Raw genomic sequence first — 17,587 nt, forward strand, 5'->3', positions numbered from 1 at the left:
TCTATCTGGCCGAGCAAAAGCTGGTTTGGCATGCGGTGGCTGGGCATGCGGGCTACATGACCCAGACAATGCAGCCTTGTTTGCCGGAGGAGCTCACCGATGGGACTGTGTCCAGACATCTCAAGGATTTGCGAGCTCCTCACACAATCCAGCCTGGTTAAACCCAGGATGGATCGTAGGCAGGCCAACCTGAATGTTTCTAATCGACGTAGATGTTCCGTAAAGAGAGTCTATATTTCACAAGCGTAGTAGAAGGGAGGGCATGACCGTGGCCGAGAAGACCTGCAGCTTTTTGTGGAGCGAGAGACCAGGTAGTTTCCACACATCATCATTACGCAGCTGATGACAAGATAATGCCGCTCGAATTATTCGGAGTGAACCCTCTGCTGTCAAACTAGAGCTGGTCATAAGCACACTGCCCAGGTATGGACACTTATACAAGCTCTCAGCAACTGACCCATCACACACAGACTCAAACACACAAAGACTCACGCACAAACACACAGGCGAACGTACACAGACTCACACACAGACTCACACAAAGACATATTCCCCGTATAGCCTGAACAGACTATCGGGGCAAGTGCTGTGAGCAAGCACCTATAAAGGCCGGAACGGCACACGAGTGGGTGGGTGGCTAGCACCACGCCCGACCGCCTTTGTCTCCCCAATGGCGATGATTACACACCGCACCAGGTACCCATTAGAGGCTGAGTGGACCACACACACACACCGATACACAGACACACAAATAGCGACTCACTCACTGCAGGCGAAGGAAGGCGGTGTGCAGCTTGCGTGCCGTGCCCCCGTCTCTTATAGAAGTTGTGAGCCAGAGAGACGGGGAGACCACACCTCCATGTCTCGACCTTTGTCACATATGCTGTGAATGTTAGTGGAGGGATATAAATGTTTGTATGATAAATATATAAAGAGTGTTACAAAGGTATGTCGAACCGAGCTGATGCTACAGCTGACGATCCAGGGGCGCCACGGTGGCTATGAAATGCTACGTCCCTCGCCTGTGGTGCAGGAGGTCGTGAGTGACCCTCACTATGTGTGATTCTATGGCCAGTGTGGTCAGCAGATGTTATCTCCCTTGCCTGATGCGCAGGAGGTCGTCAGTTCGATCCCCATCTGACTATGCCTGCTGCTGTGTATGTGGAATTTGCGTCTCTTTCTCTCTCCCCATGGTGGTCGCGTGGATTTGTCTCCAGGTCCTCCGGTTATTTCTCTCCACGTTTAGAATCAACGCCATGCGTTGAGAGCAGTATGGGTCTCTGGATTTATGTGAGTGTCTACGGGTCTCTATGGGTCTGTATACGTCTATATAAGTCTCTTGGTTGCTGTGGGTATCTACGAATCTGTATAGAACCATACAGATCTCTAAAGGTCTGTATGATTCTATTTAAGTCTCTGAGTCCAACTAAACAGCACTTGCTCCTAGAGCCTGCTACACGGGGGATCTTTGTGTGTGTGTAACAGCACTTGCCCCTACAGCCTGCGATAAGCTACCTGGGAAAGCTTTGAGTGTGTGTAACAGCACTTTCCCCTACAGACTGCTAGAGGCTACCTGGGGGAGGTTTGTCTATGTGGCCGGCTAGGTAATTTGACCTTAAAGAAGGCAAATTCAGACGCGGTGACCGGTCGTAGAAAACCCCTCCTTGTGGTGCTCTACAGCGCAATGTGCTGAGCATTCACTTAGCAGTATATAGTGCTGTAGTGTATAGTGTAGTGTATAGTGTAGCGTATAGTGGTGTAGTGTATAGTGTAGTGTATAGTGGTGTAGTGTATAGTGTAGCGTATAGTGGTGCAGTGTAGTTTATAGTGTAGTGTATAGTGTAGTGTATAGTGGTGTAGTGTATAGTGTAGTGTATGGTGGTGTAGTGTATAGTGTAGCGTATAGTGGTGCAGTGTATAGTGTAGCGTATAGTGGTGTAGTGGATAGTGTAGTTTATAGTGGTGTAGTGTATAGTGTAGCGTATAGTGGTGCAGTGGATAGTGTAGTTTATAGTGGTGTAGTGTATAGTGTAGTTTATAGTAGTGTAGTGTATAGTGTAGTGTACATAGTGGTGTAGTGTATAGTGTAGCATATAGTGGTGTAGTGTAATGCGTAGTATATAGTGGTGTAATGTATAGTGTAGTTTATAGTGGTGTAGTGTATAGTGTAGTGTATAGTGGTGTCGTGTATAGTGTAGATTATAGTGGTGTAGTGTATAGTAGTGTAGTGTATTGTAGTGTATCGTAGTGTATATTGGTGTAGTGTTATATGGTTATGTAGTGCATAATGTAGGGTATAACAGTGTAGTGTATGGTAATGTGTATAGTGGGGTAGTGTGTAGTGTAGTGTATAGTAGTGCAGTATATCGTGTAGTTTAGTAGTATATTGTGGTGTAATGTATAGTAGAGTACTGTGTATAGTGGCGTAGTGTATAGTGGAGTGTATGTAGTGTAATGTACTGTGTCTAGTGTAGTGTATAGTGTAGTGTCTAATGTAGGCTATCATAGTGTACTGCATAGTAGTGCATAGTATAGGGTATAGTAGTATATAGTGTAGTGTATCTTGGAGGGTATTACAGTGTAGTGTATCATAGTGTAAAGTGTAGGCTATAGTTATGTATTGTACAGTAGTGTATAGTAGTTTAGTGTATAGTGTAGTATGTGTAATAAACGACTGGACCACGATGTCTGGCTCAGTGTCCTTTATTCGGTTCGTGCTGTACTCCCACACGGCTGTCTCTACTCTGTAGCTTCTCCACGGTGCTGACTCCGATGTCGGCCCGATCCACAACAGCAGCCCCGCTGCTGTTTCTCTCACACAGCCCCCCTTGGCTGTACTCGCTGCAACTCCTCTCTCTCTCCGCAGCTCTGACAGCCTCGTGCTGTCTCCCTCTCTCTCTCCGCAGCTCTGACAGCCTCGTGCTGTCTCTCTCTCTCTCTCCGCAGCTCCACCTGGCAGCCACACCGCTGCCTCTAACACGCAGCCCTTCTGGCTGTCTCCTCTGCAGCTGCACACCACTCCGCAGCTTCCTCCTGTCTTCGGGATTGGCTCCCGATGGCCGTCGGTGCCCCCCCCTCTTCTCACTCGCCCGCGTGGCCTCACTCTTTTCCGCTCACACCCGACTGACTTCCCCTTCCGGTTTACCCGCTTAAGGACCCGAACCTTCCACCCACGTCACATGACTCCACCCCCCGTGACGTCACATCCGGAAGGTCGCTTACGCCCGCATTACATATGTAGTAGTGTGGGGTATAGCAGTGAAGAAGTCCCTCACTGCTTGCTGCATCGATCACCGTCAGTGGGCAACACAAGCAGCTGATCGCAACTCCTGGCGGCACACAGTCCACCATGCCACCTCCTTCTTCGAAGATACCCGCAGGGCCCGTATGGAGGACAAAAGGAGAAGGAGGAAGAACCATGATCCCTCAGCACCCATCCCAGATGAGACCTATACTTGCAGCTGTTGTGGCAAGACCTGCTTGTCCCGCATAGGCCTCTTCAGCCACCAGCGTGCCTGCAGAAGACGTGGATGTCCTTCCTAGATCTTCGTTCGCGAAGCCAAGCCATGATGATGACATGAGAAGTGTAGTGTATAATGTAGTGTATAGCAGTGTAGTGTTTAGTGTAGGGTATAGAAGTGTAGTGTATATGTAGTGTATAGCAGTGTAGTGTTTAGTGTGGGGTATAGAAGTGTAGTGTATAATGTAGTGTATAGCAGTGTAGTGTTTAGTGTAGGGTATAGAAGTGTAGGGTGTCGTAGTAAAGTGCATAGTAGTTTAGGGTTTAGTCGTGTGCAGTGTGGTGTAGTGCTTGTCAGCTTGACTCAACTTGTTACGAGTTACTACTCGCCGGTTACTCTTGGACACCGCGTTGTTTACAATCAATTAGTTTAGAAAGGTATTTTATATCGTTTCAGGTTACCATATGGATCCGAATATTATAGCTATTTTACATTGGCAGGTTCATCACACGTGATTTTCTTCACCAATGACTCTCACGTACAATATTTGACACACAGATTTTTTTGGAGGGCAGAGAGGGGGGGGGGGGTAGATCGTGTAAATATATTTTTAAATTTCCTTATGGATAATATTTGTTGCGAAAGCCTACTCCGTCAGTTTAACACGTAGTAGTAGTGCTTTCGCGATCAACATTATCATAATAAAGGTTTTTGGGTTATATCTCGTAAATATAAATGTGTCATTAAACCCGTCACCACCCGACAGTAATTACAACTAGCATCATCAGCCAGATGGTACAACTATCATCATCAGCCAGATGATACATCATCAGTCAGATGGTACAACTAGCATCATCAGCCAGATGATACAACTATCATCATCAGCCAGATGATACAACTATCATCAGTCAGATGATACAACTATCATCATCAGCCAGATGATACAACTATCATCATCAGCCAGATGATACAACTATCATCATCAGCCAGATGATACAACTAGCATCATCAGCCAGATGATACAACTAGCATCATCAGCCAGATGATACAACTATCATAATCAGCCAGATGATACAACTATCATCATCAGCCAGATGATACAACTATCATCATCAGCCAGATGATACAACTATCATCATCAGCCAGATGGTTCAACTAGCATCATCAGCCAGATGGTACAACTATCATCATCAGCCAGATGATACAACTATCATCAGCAGCCAGATGATACAACTATCATCATTAGTCAGATGGTACAACTATCATCATCAGCCAGATGCTACAAATAGCATCATCAGCCAGATGATACAACTATCATCATCAGCCAGATGGTGCTAGTTCTAACTACTGGCGAAACGTCACAGTCCTCGAATTGTAAATGTTGTGGGTTTTCTGCTCCAACACTCAAACAGGCGTGTGCTCTACGAATAACGAATGGGCACGTTTTGCTTACATGACCAATCTTACTGATTGGTTGGTGGCGGGTTTAACGACAAATACATTTCTACGCGATCTTACCGAAATACCCCCATTATGGAGCCTACTACATGTTAATTCGATTATTTCATCCGTTTTAGGAATCACCTCCCGTTACCCCAAGGGGGTCCCCGTACCCCCACTGACTTAGAAGACTGTTCAGCTGCACGCACATTGGGCGACAGAAGAGCCATAGATCATCATCAACCCTCGCTGCTGCATCGCTGTCGCTCTACAGCACTCGCTGTGTCAGCAGCACCGGTGAAGAATCTCACCTGGCAGCCTCGAATAGACTCGGCCATGAGGCCCCCTAGGAGTTACACGTGGGCACTGTTGTTGGTATCTCTACTCGAAAACAAAGAGTTATTTATTTATAAATATGATTGATTGTCAATGGGGATTTTCCCATCGGCTCATATTTCCTCATGACATGCCGATCGGGTCAGCCCTACCTTGAAGCTGCGACGTGCCAATCTGTTTGAATATCTACTCTCGTTGTATCTGACACTTGGTATGAATGCTGGGTTTCTAGTGCTTGTGGTGGCTATGGTATGTTCTCTACCTCGCCTGGCGTGCAGGAGGGTGTGGGTTCGATCCACACTGTGTGTGAGTTTAAGGGTTATGGGTATCTGTGGGTCTCTGAGTATGGGTATCCATGGGTCTCTATGAGTACAGGTCTATGAGTACGGGTCTCTGTCTGTTTCTACGAGTGTTTCTCTGAGTATGGGTTTTTGTGGGTCTTTGAGTGTAGGTCTCTGTGGGACTGAGTATGGGTCTCTATGACTGTGGGCGACTATGAGTATGGGTCTCTACGAGTATGGGTCTCTGCGGGTCTCTGAGTCTGGACATCTGTGCGTTTCTATGAGTGGTTCTCTGTGGGTCTCTATAAGCATGGGTCTCTGAGTATGGGTCTCTATGTATCTCTATTGGTCTATATGCGTCTGTAATTCCCACAAATATAAGTGTAGTGTAGCGGCGCCGACTGGCGACCAGGGGTGACCAGTACAGTTGGTGGCTGATGTGTCCGACGAGCCGGGGCAGTCAGCTGCAGGAGCCTCAGAAAAGTTGCATTGTGCCGCCCACAGGATCCGAGCCACTGACGACCAGGAATCCTCCCGAGGCCACCTCGGGCGAAGGACCCCGGGCGGGAGTCCGGTCGAGTCCTTCGGATGAGTCCAGGGAGGGGCCGAGCCCTTCAGGCCCTTTGTGCGAATCCCCAGAGCCCCAAGGAAAACAAGACCCTGCCCAAGATGGGGGTCTGGCGTCGAGGACCCGGTCCAAATGTGGAAAGTACCGCTAATCAGAGGTCCCATCCCACGTTGCATATTTTGTGTGTCAGAATTGTGATTCACCGAATGACGGGTTGTGTTTTTTTTACTTTTCTCGCCCTTGCGTCGCGTTATTAGTGTTGTGTTGAACTGGGTCGTTGTTCTGCCCTACTCGTGATTATCTTGTTCTGTGGGATGTTGCTTTGCCCTAAATATTGTAATTGCTAAATATTAGCCGGGTTGGCTATGATTCTAAAGAGGTGGGGGGGGGGGGGGGGGCGTGCTGTAGTGTAGCAGCGCCGACTGGCGACCAGGGGTAGCAATTACGGGTATATCCACCAAAGGGAAGATCTGGGGCAAGGGTCACGGAAGGGAGAATAACTGGGCCAAGGGTCGTGGAAGAGATCCATCTTGTAGCCCCCAGGAACCAGCTAGATGGTTCCAGAAGGGGGGCGTGGCCAGGACTGGGCCGGGCCCTGCTGGAAGGATAAAAGAGGGTGAGAGAAGGATCCTCGTGGCTATCTGTGGGAGTCAGGGTCATCTTGTCGTTGCTGTTGTCCTCATCGCCGTCGTTGCTGCCATCTCTGTCATCGCTCGACGTCACCACTGCTAGTTAACCAGCTATCTAGTTGGTCAGTGCCGTCGTTGCTAGGTGGTCAGTGTTGTGCTAGCGAGTGTAACAGCATGAATTACGAGAAATAAATAGGAAGGTGCCTCTACGGTTATTGTCTCGTGAGTCGTACATTACATTTGGTGTCAGAAGTGAAAAGAATTACTTCTAAAAGTATAAAGAAACAAACCCACCTGTGCCGACTTCGAATGAGGGCGACGATGATGAGGAGTTCTAGATTTGAAGCTTTTGTGACTGCAAGGATTCATATTCTTAGGTTTTTTCGGTAAAGTCACGTAGGTAAAAAAATGAAAATTAAAATTAATAAAAGTAAAATAAAATAAAAATAAAATAAAAATCACGACGTTTCGGAGGCAACACAAGCTTCCGTCTTCAGGTTGAACCGTCACAGCACAGCAAGCGTGCTGTGTTGCCTCCGAAACGTCGTGATTTTTTATTTGTTTTTTTTATTTTACTTTTATTAATTTTAATTGTAATTTTTTACCTACGTGACTTTACCGAAAAAACCTAAGAAGAAGATGATGAGGAGACCCTGTTGGCAGCCCCGAAATCCACGATTCCGGTCGAGGACCACGCGGGCATGGGAACGGTGGCTGCGGAGTCGGGGTAGAGGGTTGTAGATCCCCTACAGCCACGCACTGAGGATGGATGGTGAGAGGTGGCAAGCCGCCTCGACCTCCTCCTCGCGACCGTCACACAGTTGGTCATGCAGCTGTCTACGGCTGCACCGGGTGGAGGAGTAGCGGCGCAAGAGCCGCGCCAGCCATCGGAGACACCACCAGCCGCCGATGTTCCCACTGTGGAGGCCACGCGGTCCCTGCCCACCATTTTGCCCGCTGAGAGTGGCATGGTCAAAGGCGCGTCTACTCCGGCGGCGCACGAAGGAGTGATGAGCTGCTCCAGGTGACTGCCTCCCATCCGCGAGTTCGTCGTGGCTGGAGGTGACTGGGCCGCTTTTTGATGCCACTTCGAGGTGGCTTACCTGTCTGTCAGATGGACAGAGGAGGAAGCTCTGCCTACGGCCCTCAACGACGACGTGCTGGCAGCATTCCGGGCTATCCCTGAAAAAGATCGAGCCACGCTACAGTGGGCATACGTCCACATAGCGGCCATATTTGATCCGCCGTCCAATGCCCGCAGGAGGTTTCTGCAGCAGAGGTGAGGGGAGGCTGAGACGCCTCTCGCCTTCCGCAGTGCACTGTGGGCGTTGGGACAGACGGCACACCCGTATATGGACCAGGCGGCACTCGACTCCTTGGCGGTAGAGAGGCTACTGGCATTGGCGCAGGAGTTGGGTGTCGTGCTGCCCGTAATAGAGGAGGAAGAGCTGACGTCCTTACGAGTGGCCCAGTGTGTACAAGCTGATGTAAATATCCAGCAATGGCCCAAGGTGGCCGCTTGGTCGGGGCATGCCTAGGCAGCCGAGGGGCCTTTGTGGCGAGAGCTGGAGCTTGCGGTGGTGATATAGGGCCAGGGGCCGTGTAGACAGGACATGGGGTGGCGGCCTCCAGGGTAGGGTCGGGGAAAAGAAGAGGCCCCTCTGTCATGGAGATCAGCCGGTGCCTGTTTCCAATGTGGCCAGCCGGGCCACATTGCAAGAGGATGCTGGATCGGCATCAGGACATCGAAGACACCTTTGAGGCCCTCCGCCCCGCTGATCACCGCTCATCAAGCCCGATAGGCAAGTCGCGACACATCGGACACCTGGCCTCAGCCACCATCTCACGCATCTAGATTGTCTCTCGCGCCCAGTTCCATTTTCACCCCCTCATCATCTTGTCATGAAACGCAAACGATGGGTTCCGACGGTAGATGGTTGGCCAAATTCCAGTACCAAGTTGGCGCGCTGAGTCATAGCGGCCACGGCGGGCTCGTCGGCGGTAGCGAGATTTATCCAGGGGGTAGGAGTACAGGTCTTAGTCGATGCGAGTGCATTGGCTACCATAATTTCAGATGTGATTGATGAATTGTTGCCCCCAAAGAACCGTTGTATTAGGCCAGTCATGAACGCGTGTGTTGCTGCCCCTGGGATTGTCGGGCAAATAGAGGCGTGCATCAGGATTGGTGAGATCGAGATATCCAGTCCTGTACTGGTTTCAAGGACGTTAGCGGTGCCTTGCCTTCTGGTTATGTGAAGCTTGTGAAGCTTTCGACCCATCTGTAGAAAGGGTTGTGGCCATGGTGGACCAGGGAGGCAAGTTGGATAGCACATGGGCAGACAAGTTGTACGTGGAGAATCCGGACTTGTCTCGAGAGCAACAGGACAAGTTGCGTACTTTGCTGCGGGAATTCGCTGATATTTTCAGCCAGGGAAAATTTGATATAGGCCGCACCTCTTGACACTGTTGATACAGCTCCTATTAGGCAAAACTCGTACAGTGAGGGAAAATAATATTTGATCCTCTGCTGATTTTGTACGTTTGCCCACTGACAAATGAATGATCAGTCTCTAATTTTAATGGTAGGTTTATTTGAAGTGAGAGACAGAATAACAACAACAAAATCCAGAAAAACGCATATCAAAAATGTTATAAATTGATTTGCATTTTAATTAGGGAAATAAGTATTTGACCCCCACTCAATCAGAAAGATTTTGGCTCCCAGGTGCCTTTAATACAGATGTAATGCGAGCGTAAATGGGGTTTGCTGCTGGGCTCTGGCCCAATCACACGGCCCGGGGTATTGGGGGGCGGAGCCCGGTATGAGGGGCGTGTGGGAGGGGCCGCCGTTCACCTCGGCTCCAATGGGAAGCAAGGTGAATGGGGGTGGAGCCAGCAGGGCAGTATGGGAAGGCCGGATCTGACGATCCGGAAGGGAAGGAGTCAGGGTCACGTGGGGGAGAAGATATAAGTGGGAGCCCGGAAGAGATCAGGGGAGTTGGGGGAGTTAAGAGGCTGAGCCACGTTGGGTGGTGAGAGGAGATCCGCGCCATCGGCCACGTGGCCGAAGGACCTTCAGCACGCCGTCGGCCAGCGGTGTGCGGAGTGCGGGAGTGGAGGAGCTAATGGAGGAGCGTGCGTGTTACGCGAGAGGAGACGCTAGTCCCTTGTCAGGACTAGCGGGGTGTGAGGAAGAGTAGAGGAGCTGACAAGGTAGTGCGTGTGGGGCGCGCGCGAGACGACGCTGGTCCGTGGACAGGACCAGTAGGGTGCGGAGAAAGAACCTAATAAAAGACCAACGGAGACCAGCAGTGCCTGACGGAGTCTTTTATTACACAGATAATGAGCTGCGATTAGGAGCACACTTTTAAAGGGAGTGCTCCTAATCTCAGCTTGTTACCTGTATAAAGAAAACACCTGTTCACATAAGCAATCAATCAGATTCCAAACTCTCCACCATGGCCAAGACCAAAGATCTCTCCAAGGATGTCAGGGACAAGATTTTAGACCTACACAAGGCTGGAATGGGCTACAAGACCATCGCCAAGCAGCTTGGTGAGAAGGTGACAACAGGTGGTGCGATTATTCGCAAATGGAAGAAACACAAAATAACTGTCAATCTCCCTCGGCCTGGGGCTCCATGCAAGATCTCACCTCGTGGAGTTGCAATGATCATGAGAACGGTGAGGAATCAGCCCAGAACTACATGGGAGGATCTTGTCAATGATCTCAAGGCAGCTGGGACCATAGCCACCAAGAAAACAGTTGGTAACACACTACGCCGTGAAGGACTGAAATCCTGCAGCGCCCGCAAGGTCCCCCTGCTCAAGAAAGCACATATACATGCCCGTTTGAAGTTTGCCAATGAACATCTGAATGATTCAGAGGACAACTGGATGAAAGTGTTGTGGTCAGATGAGACCAAAATTGAGCTCTTTGGCATCAACTCAACTCGCAGTGTTTGGAGGAGGAGGAATGCTGCCTATGACCCCAAAAACCACATCCCCACCGTCAAACATGGAGGTGGAAAAATTATGCTTTGGGGGTGTTTTTCTGCTATGGGGACAGGACAACTTCACCGCATCAAAGGGACGATGGATGGGGCCATGTACCGTCAAATCTTGGGTGAGAACCTCCTTCCCTCAGCTAGGGCATTGAAAATGGGCCGTGGATGGGTATTCCAGCATGAGAATGACCCAAAACACACGGCCAAGGCAACAAAGGAGTGGCTCAAGAAGAAGCACATTAAGGCCCTGGAGTGGCCTAGCCAGTCTCCAGACCTTAATCCCATAGAAAATCTGTGGAGGGAGCTGAAGGTTCGAGTTGCCAAAGGTCAGCCTCGAAACCTTAATGACTTGGAGAAGATCTGCAAAGAGGAATGGGACAAAATCCCTCCTGAGATGTGTGCAAACCTGGTGGCCAACTACAAGAAACGTCTGACCTCTGTGATTGCCAACAAGGGTTTTGCCACCAGCTACTAAATCATGTTTTGCAGAGGGGTCAAATACTTATTTCCCTCATTAAAATGCAAATCAATTCATAACATTTTTGACATGCGTTTTTCTGGATTTTGTTCTTGTTATTCTGTCTCTCACTGTTCAAATAAACCTACCATTAAAATTATAGACTGATCATTTATTTGTCAGTGGGCAAACGTACAAAATCAGCAGGGGATCAAATACTTTTTTCCCTCACTGTTGCTTCGACATAGTGTTACGCAGCCGATGACAAGATAATGCTGCTTGACTGATTCGGAGTGAGACCTCTGCTGTCAAACTGGAGTCGGTCACAAGCACACCGTGTGTATGTATGTTGAACATCTTTCATACCGTACGTAGCCACCCGCGCTAATCGGAGGTGCTTGGGAATGACAACAAACTAAACTCAAAAAGCATTTCTAAAGAAATTAGTTTTCAAAGAACACTGCCCAGGTATGGAAACCTCTCCACTCTCACCACAACTGCACCATCACCAACGGAAAGTTGAGGGGGTGGAGTGTTTGATGGCACAACATACTCAGGAGCGGGTGCTTCGTTTTGTTTGGGGCTGATGGTCAGGCCCCACCTTAGCAGCGCCTCCAACTCCTTGTCTGAGGTCGCCGCAATGACCGGACCATGAGCGTACATGCCGCGGTCGTATAATGCAGGCTGATGATCTGGTGGAATGTTCAAACGCGCACACCGCACACACGCGCGTACACAGACACGTATCCACCGCACCTGCCTGGGTGTACGGACAGGGCGCTGGCTTCAACGCCACCATCTCGAAGCGCCTTACAAGCATTCCCATGCTTACATGCAGCATTTTACATCGTTGTGTCCTAGGGGACCTCGGGGGCAGCTGTCTCTGCACGGCGGTGCTCACATGAGGCTGAGCAGACGTCGGGGAGGCCCAGGAGTGGTTCAGATAATCGTCACTGCTGTTGACTCTGACCTGAAAATCAAACTCGGGTTCGTAGCGCGGTGCGCTAACCACTCTCTCACCGCTCTCCATGTACTGTGCGTACGGAGACAAGTAGCTATGAAGGTGCCGGCACGGCACACGAGGGGGTGGGTAGGCAGCACCACGCCCGGCCGCCTTTGTCTCCCTAGTGGCGATGTTTACACACCGCACCAGTGACTCGTTTGATGCCGAGTCGACCTAGGAGAGGCCCAGGACCGGGACCGGTTCAGACAATCGTCACTGGTGTTGGCCGTGAGTGGGAATCGAACTTGGGTAGCCAGGTTCGTAGCGTAGCGCGCGAACCACTACACACACACACGTGTGCACTCACCCACACGTGTATACACATGTAGTGACAGAACGGTCACTACTGTGTTGGCCTGTACGAAGGCTGGGGGCCCCAAGGGGGTGCCTGGGGGGTCACGTGGTGGAGGGATCCGGACCTTCCCAGAGGTGGGGGAAGTGAGGCGTGTCCTGGGAAGGGAGGCATGGCCTGAAGAGAGCCAGCCACGCCGGGGCGGAGCCAGCCACGCCAAACCAGATATAAGCGTGGTGTGAACGCAGAGCAAGGCTGTTGTACTGTACTCCGAAGTGAAGACTTCATGAGTCGTCGTCCTGGGCCAGGCAGGCCGTTGCCTCCTGGTCCAGTCTGTGTCGCGTTCCAGAGTGTTAGTGAGTTGAGGAAGGTGGTCACCACCTCATGTACAGCGTTATGTTATTTACCGTTTAATAAATAGTGTTGCCTCCAAGCTGCGTGTGTGTGCACCTAATTCGAACCTACTACATTTGGTGTCAGAAGTTGTGGAAATATAAATATTGCTAGGTGTTATCCTAGGGAAGTAAAATGGGCACACGAAAAACAAAGACAAAACTCATCTGGACGCCTTCGTACGACGGGGATGGTGTGACGACCATCCTTCGGACAGCCCCGGGGATGGCAGCCCCGGTGACAGAGAGAGAGAGAGATGGCGCTGCACGCGGAGCGGCGGGACTGGCATCGCACCGCTGCTTCGCCGCCATCGGGAACGGAGCGATGGAGCCGCGGGGAGAGGACACCGTCGTCTCTGCGGGGGCTGGCGGGGGGAGGCCCAGGCATGCGGGCCACGCGGTGGGGCCGCCAACTCGGCGGCTGATCGTGGCACGGTTCCCGCCAAAACGCTGCTCCCGCCAACTCGAGGGCTGGTCGGGGCGCGGTTCCCGCCAACTCGAGGGCTGGTCGGGGCACGGTTCCCGCCAAAACGCTGCTCCCGCCAACTCGAGGGCTGGTCGGGGCACGGTTCCCGCCAAAACGCCGCTCCCGCCAACTCGAGGGCTGGTCGGGGCGCGATTCCCGCCAACTCGAGGACTGGTTGGGGCGCGGTTCCCGCCAAAACGCCGCTCCTGCTGCCGAAATGCCGCTCCCGCCGACATCAACGCCTGCAGAGGGGGAGTTCCAGCCTTCTGCTCGAGCGCGAGAGGTGGATGGGTTCGCAAGAGCAGGCCGTGTTCACCATGAAAGATTCTTCGGGCCGTCCCAGTGCTCCACCTTGCCGCCCTCCGATATTCACAGTTTGCCAGGCGAGTCGTGACATGACACGAGAAAAATAATAATAACTTCACCCATCTTGCGTGTGCCGGGTTGCGATCGCGGGTGTTTTTTTTTTAACTCGCTGGTTTGCGGAGCGTGTTCGTCCGGTTGTGTGCGTGATAAAGTGACGCGGCGACCATGCGGGTTTCTGCTTGTAACAGTGTTGTTGTTAATTACGGCGTCGTGATCGGTATCTTCTGGGTGTAGTTAATGATTAATTCGTTGTTGGTGTCCCGAGCTCCGTTGATATGCTATAGGTTGCCGTGTTAACGACTCGTGTTGTTACATCGTTTTGTTGCAAAATCGCCATTGTTATTGTGTATACTGTATGGAGTTTCGCTCGTGATTGTCACGTGTAACTGTAAGAAACTTTGATCGTCATTGTTGCCAAGGTACAGACCGTATGGAGCTTTGCTTGGAATTGTTAACAGTGTATGGAATGTTGGGTACTTGCTTGTGATTATTTACTATGTACGGATTGTCTGGAGTATTGATTGTGTGTGTTGCCATGTGGGGACTGGATGGAGCATTGCGCCAAATGATTGACTGTACGAATTTCATATACTGCATATACTGTATTAATCAATTCGGCGATTCTTGGGGTTTGTGTATAGTTTTTTTGCTCTCAAAATTCGAATGCCCTGAGTCCCATGGTTAATGTTGAAGGGGTTTTTGAAATGACAGGTTCGGTGTGTTTCAACCTCACTGGTTGGCTCCTGTCCGTTGTGGCACAGATGATGTCTTTTGTGCGGGAATGCCCCTTGTGTTCTACATCGTATCGGGGGTGCGTTTCCATTAATTGCTGTCAAATTGCGTTGCTCTCTCCACTCGGTTGGTACAGCTGCATGCTGCAATGCGAGTCTCGGAGATGATGTGTACGGATACGGGATGTGAGGTGTATTGTTGTGACCATTGAATATTCGGGATCGTCACAAATTGTGCGTACCTGTTCGGCATTGGATCAGTTCTGTGGGGGATCATAATTCAAATTGTATGTGTTGTGATGGTGTTAAATTGCGATGGTGACATGCTGCCAGGGATTTGGAATTGTGCTGCTGGCTGTCACCTATCTTGGGGCGCAGGTCCTGACCAGGATGGCCCAGTGAGTGTTGCGTGTCTAACATGAACGTTGTGGTCCCGTCATGCTATGGCTGACGGCTTGACCTGACAGCCCGGAGATTGAAACACTCCGTGGTATGTCTAGCCTAGTGGGCTGTGCGCTCACAGGGCTCGGAGAGTGTGGTCCCGTCATGCAATGGCTGACGGCTTGACCTGACAGCCCGGAGATTGAAACACTCCGTGGCATGTCTAGCCTAGTGGGCTGTGCGCTCACATGGCTCGGAGAGTGTGGTCCCATCATGCAATGGCTGACGGCTTGACCTGACAGCCCGGAGATCGAAACACTCCGTGGCATGTCTAGCCTAGTGGGCTGTGTGCTCACATGGCTCGGAGAGTGTGGTCCCGTCATGCTGTGTCTGACGGCTTGACCTGACAGCCCGGAGATCGAAACACTCCGTGGCATGTCTAGCCTAGTGGGCTGTGTGCTCACATGGCTCAGGGAGTGTGGTCCCGTCATGCTATGGCTGACAGCTTGACCTGACGGCTCGGAGGTTGAGACCCTCCGAAGCGCGTTGAAACAGTGGGCTGGAGATTCGTAAGGTTCAGGTGGAGTTGTCCTGTTACATTGAGACTGTATCCCTCAGTTGTTAGGGTGCATGTTGTGCAGTGAGTGAACGATGGGTCATCTCAGCTCGGTCGGTACAGCTATATGCTGCGATGCGAGTCTTGGAGAGAGACTGGGTCGTCTCAACTCGGTCGGTACAGCTATATGCTGCGATGCGAGTCTTGGAGAGAGACTGGGTTAAAATCCCACCGATATGGCCGACGCGTGCTGCTGGTTGTGACGCCGCGTCGGAAAGGCGGGGGGGGGGGGGGTGCTAACGGGTGACTGTCATTGCATGCGTGATTCTAACGGGGGGGGGGGGCTGTGCTGGAGTGTAAGTGGGTTAGCCAGTTTTCATGTATATTTGTTGTTAATTCCCCGTTTTCTATGCGGTTCCCTCTTACCCTCGTCGATTCTGTATATATTACGTGATTGTATTTTTTATCGGTCGCCGGTCATTTATTGATGTTGCTGGTTCGGAGGCACACCTTTTCGATGTTTCACAGTTGTGTTACAGCCGGGGACGGCTGTGTGTTTATACAGGGGGGGGTGATGTAGTGACAGAACGGTCACTACTGTGTTGGCCTGTACGAAGGCTGGGGGCCCCAAGGGGGTGCCTGGGGGGTCACGTGGTGGAGGGATCCGGACCTTCCCAGAGGTGGGGGAAGTGAGGCGTGTCCTGGGAAGGGAGGCGTGGCCTGAAGAGAGCCAGCCACGCCGGGGCGGAGCCAGCCACGCCAAACCAGATATAAGCGTGGTGTGAACGCAGAGCAAGGCTGTTGTACTGTACTCCGAAGTGAAGACATCATCGGTCGTCAAGTCCCGAGTCGTCGTCCTGGGCCAGGCAGGCCGTTGCCTGCCTGGTCCAGTCTGTGTCGCGTTCCAGAGTGTTAGTGAGTTGAGGAAGGTGGTCACCACCTCATGTACAGCGTTATGTTATTTACCGTTTAATAAATAGTGTTGCCTCCAAGCTGCGTGTGTGTGCACCTAATTCGAACCTACTACACACACATAAACTAGTACATTCTCCCACACATGTACACACATACACACGTGTACACACCAACACGTGTACACTCATCCACACGTACGCATACGTGTACACTCACCCACGCGTGCACACTCACCCACACGCACACACGCGTGTACACCCACCCACACATATACACACGGAGAGAGAGAAATGGACACGGAGAGAGAGGGAGATGGAGAAAAAAATGTGAAAATACTATTTAAAATATGACATAGAAAACAGGGGGAACATAGACATGTAGTAGGGAGAGAGGGGGAAGGGTACGAAGAAGGAGAGCAGAGCGTAAAATATTTCATTAAAAAGGGGGGGGGGGCTTACATAAAGCAAAGCATAAAAAAACGAAATGATGAACGAAGCAAAGTGCCGACTACTTCGAGCATATTCTTGTTTCCTCTGATCGTAAAAAAAGAGAGGGACACGGGGAGGGAGAGAGAAATCCGCTGTGTGAGAGGTGACGGCTGAGTGGTAGCAACAACAGCAGCAGGCGGATTCGAGGCAGGGTCATCGCAGGCACTCGCTAATTACAGCAGCGATAGAAGTTCGCGGCGCCCTGCGCGCTAATGCGGTGGTAAATTAAGGGGATGACGAGTGATGCCATTAGACGATGAACACCGACACACCTGTGTGTGTATCACCTGTATCTCTCACACACACACACACACACACCTGTGTGTATCACCTGTATCTCTCTCACACACCTGTGTATCACCTGTATCTCTCACATACAGACACACCCCTGTGTGTGTGTGTATCACCTGTATCACACACGCACACTTGTGTATTACCTGTATCACACACACACCTGTGTCACACACACCTGTGTGTGTGTCTCACCTGTATGACACACCTGTGTGTATCACCTGTATCACACACAAACACACACACCTGTGTGTATCACTTGTATCACACACACACTTGTGTGTGTGTATCACCTGTATCACACACACACACCTGTGTGTGTATCACCTGTATCACACACCTGTGTGTGTAACACCTCCACACACACACACACACACCTGTGTGTATTGTCTGCATGTGCTATGGTCGCATGGTCGTTATCGTCCCTCGTCATTGTCGACGATTATTGACGTCCTGATAAACAAGCGCTTGTGAATGGATAAACAAACTAATTAACACTCCGCTAAACACACAAGCGGCTGTAATTGA

The sequence above is a fragment of the Lampetra planeri genome, chromosome 61, assembly GCF_965212315.1.
Source record: "Lampetra planeri chromosome 61, kcLamPlan1.2.h2, whole genome shotgun sequence".
Lineage (NCBI taxonomy): Eukaryota > Metazoa > Chordata > Hyperoartia > Petromyzontiformes > Petromyzontidae > Lampetra > Lampetra planeri.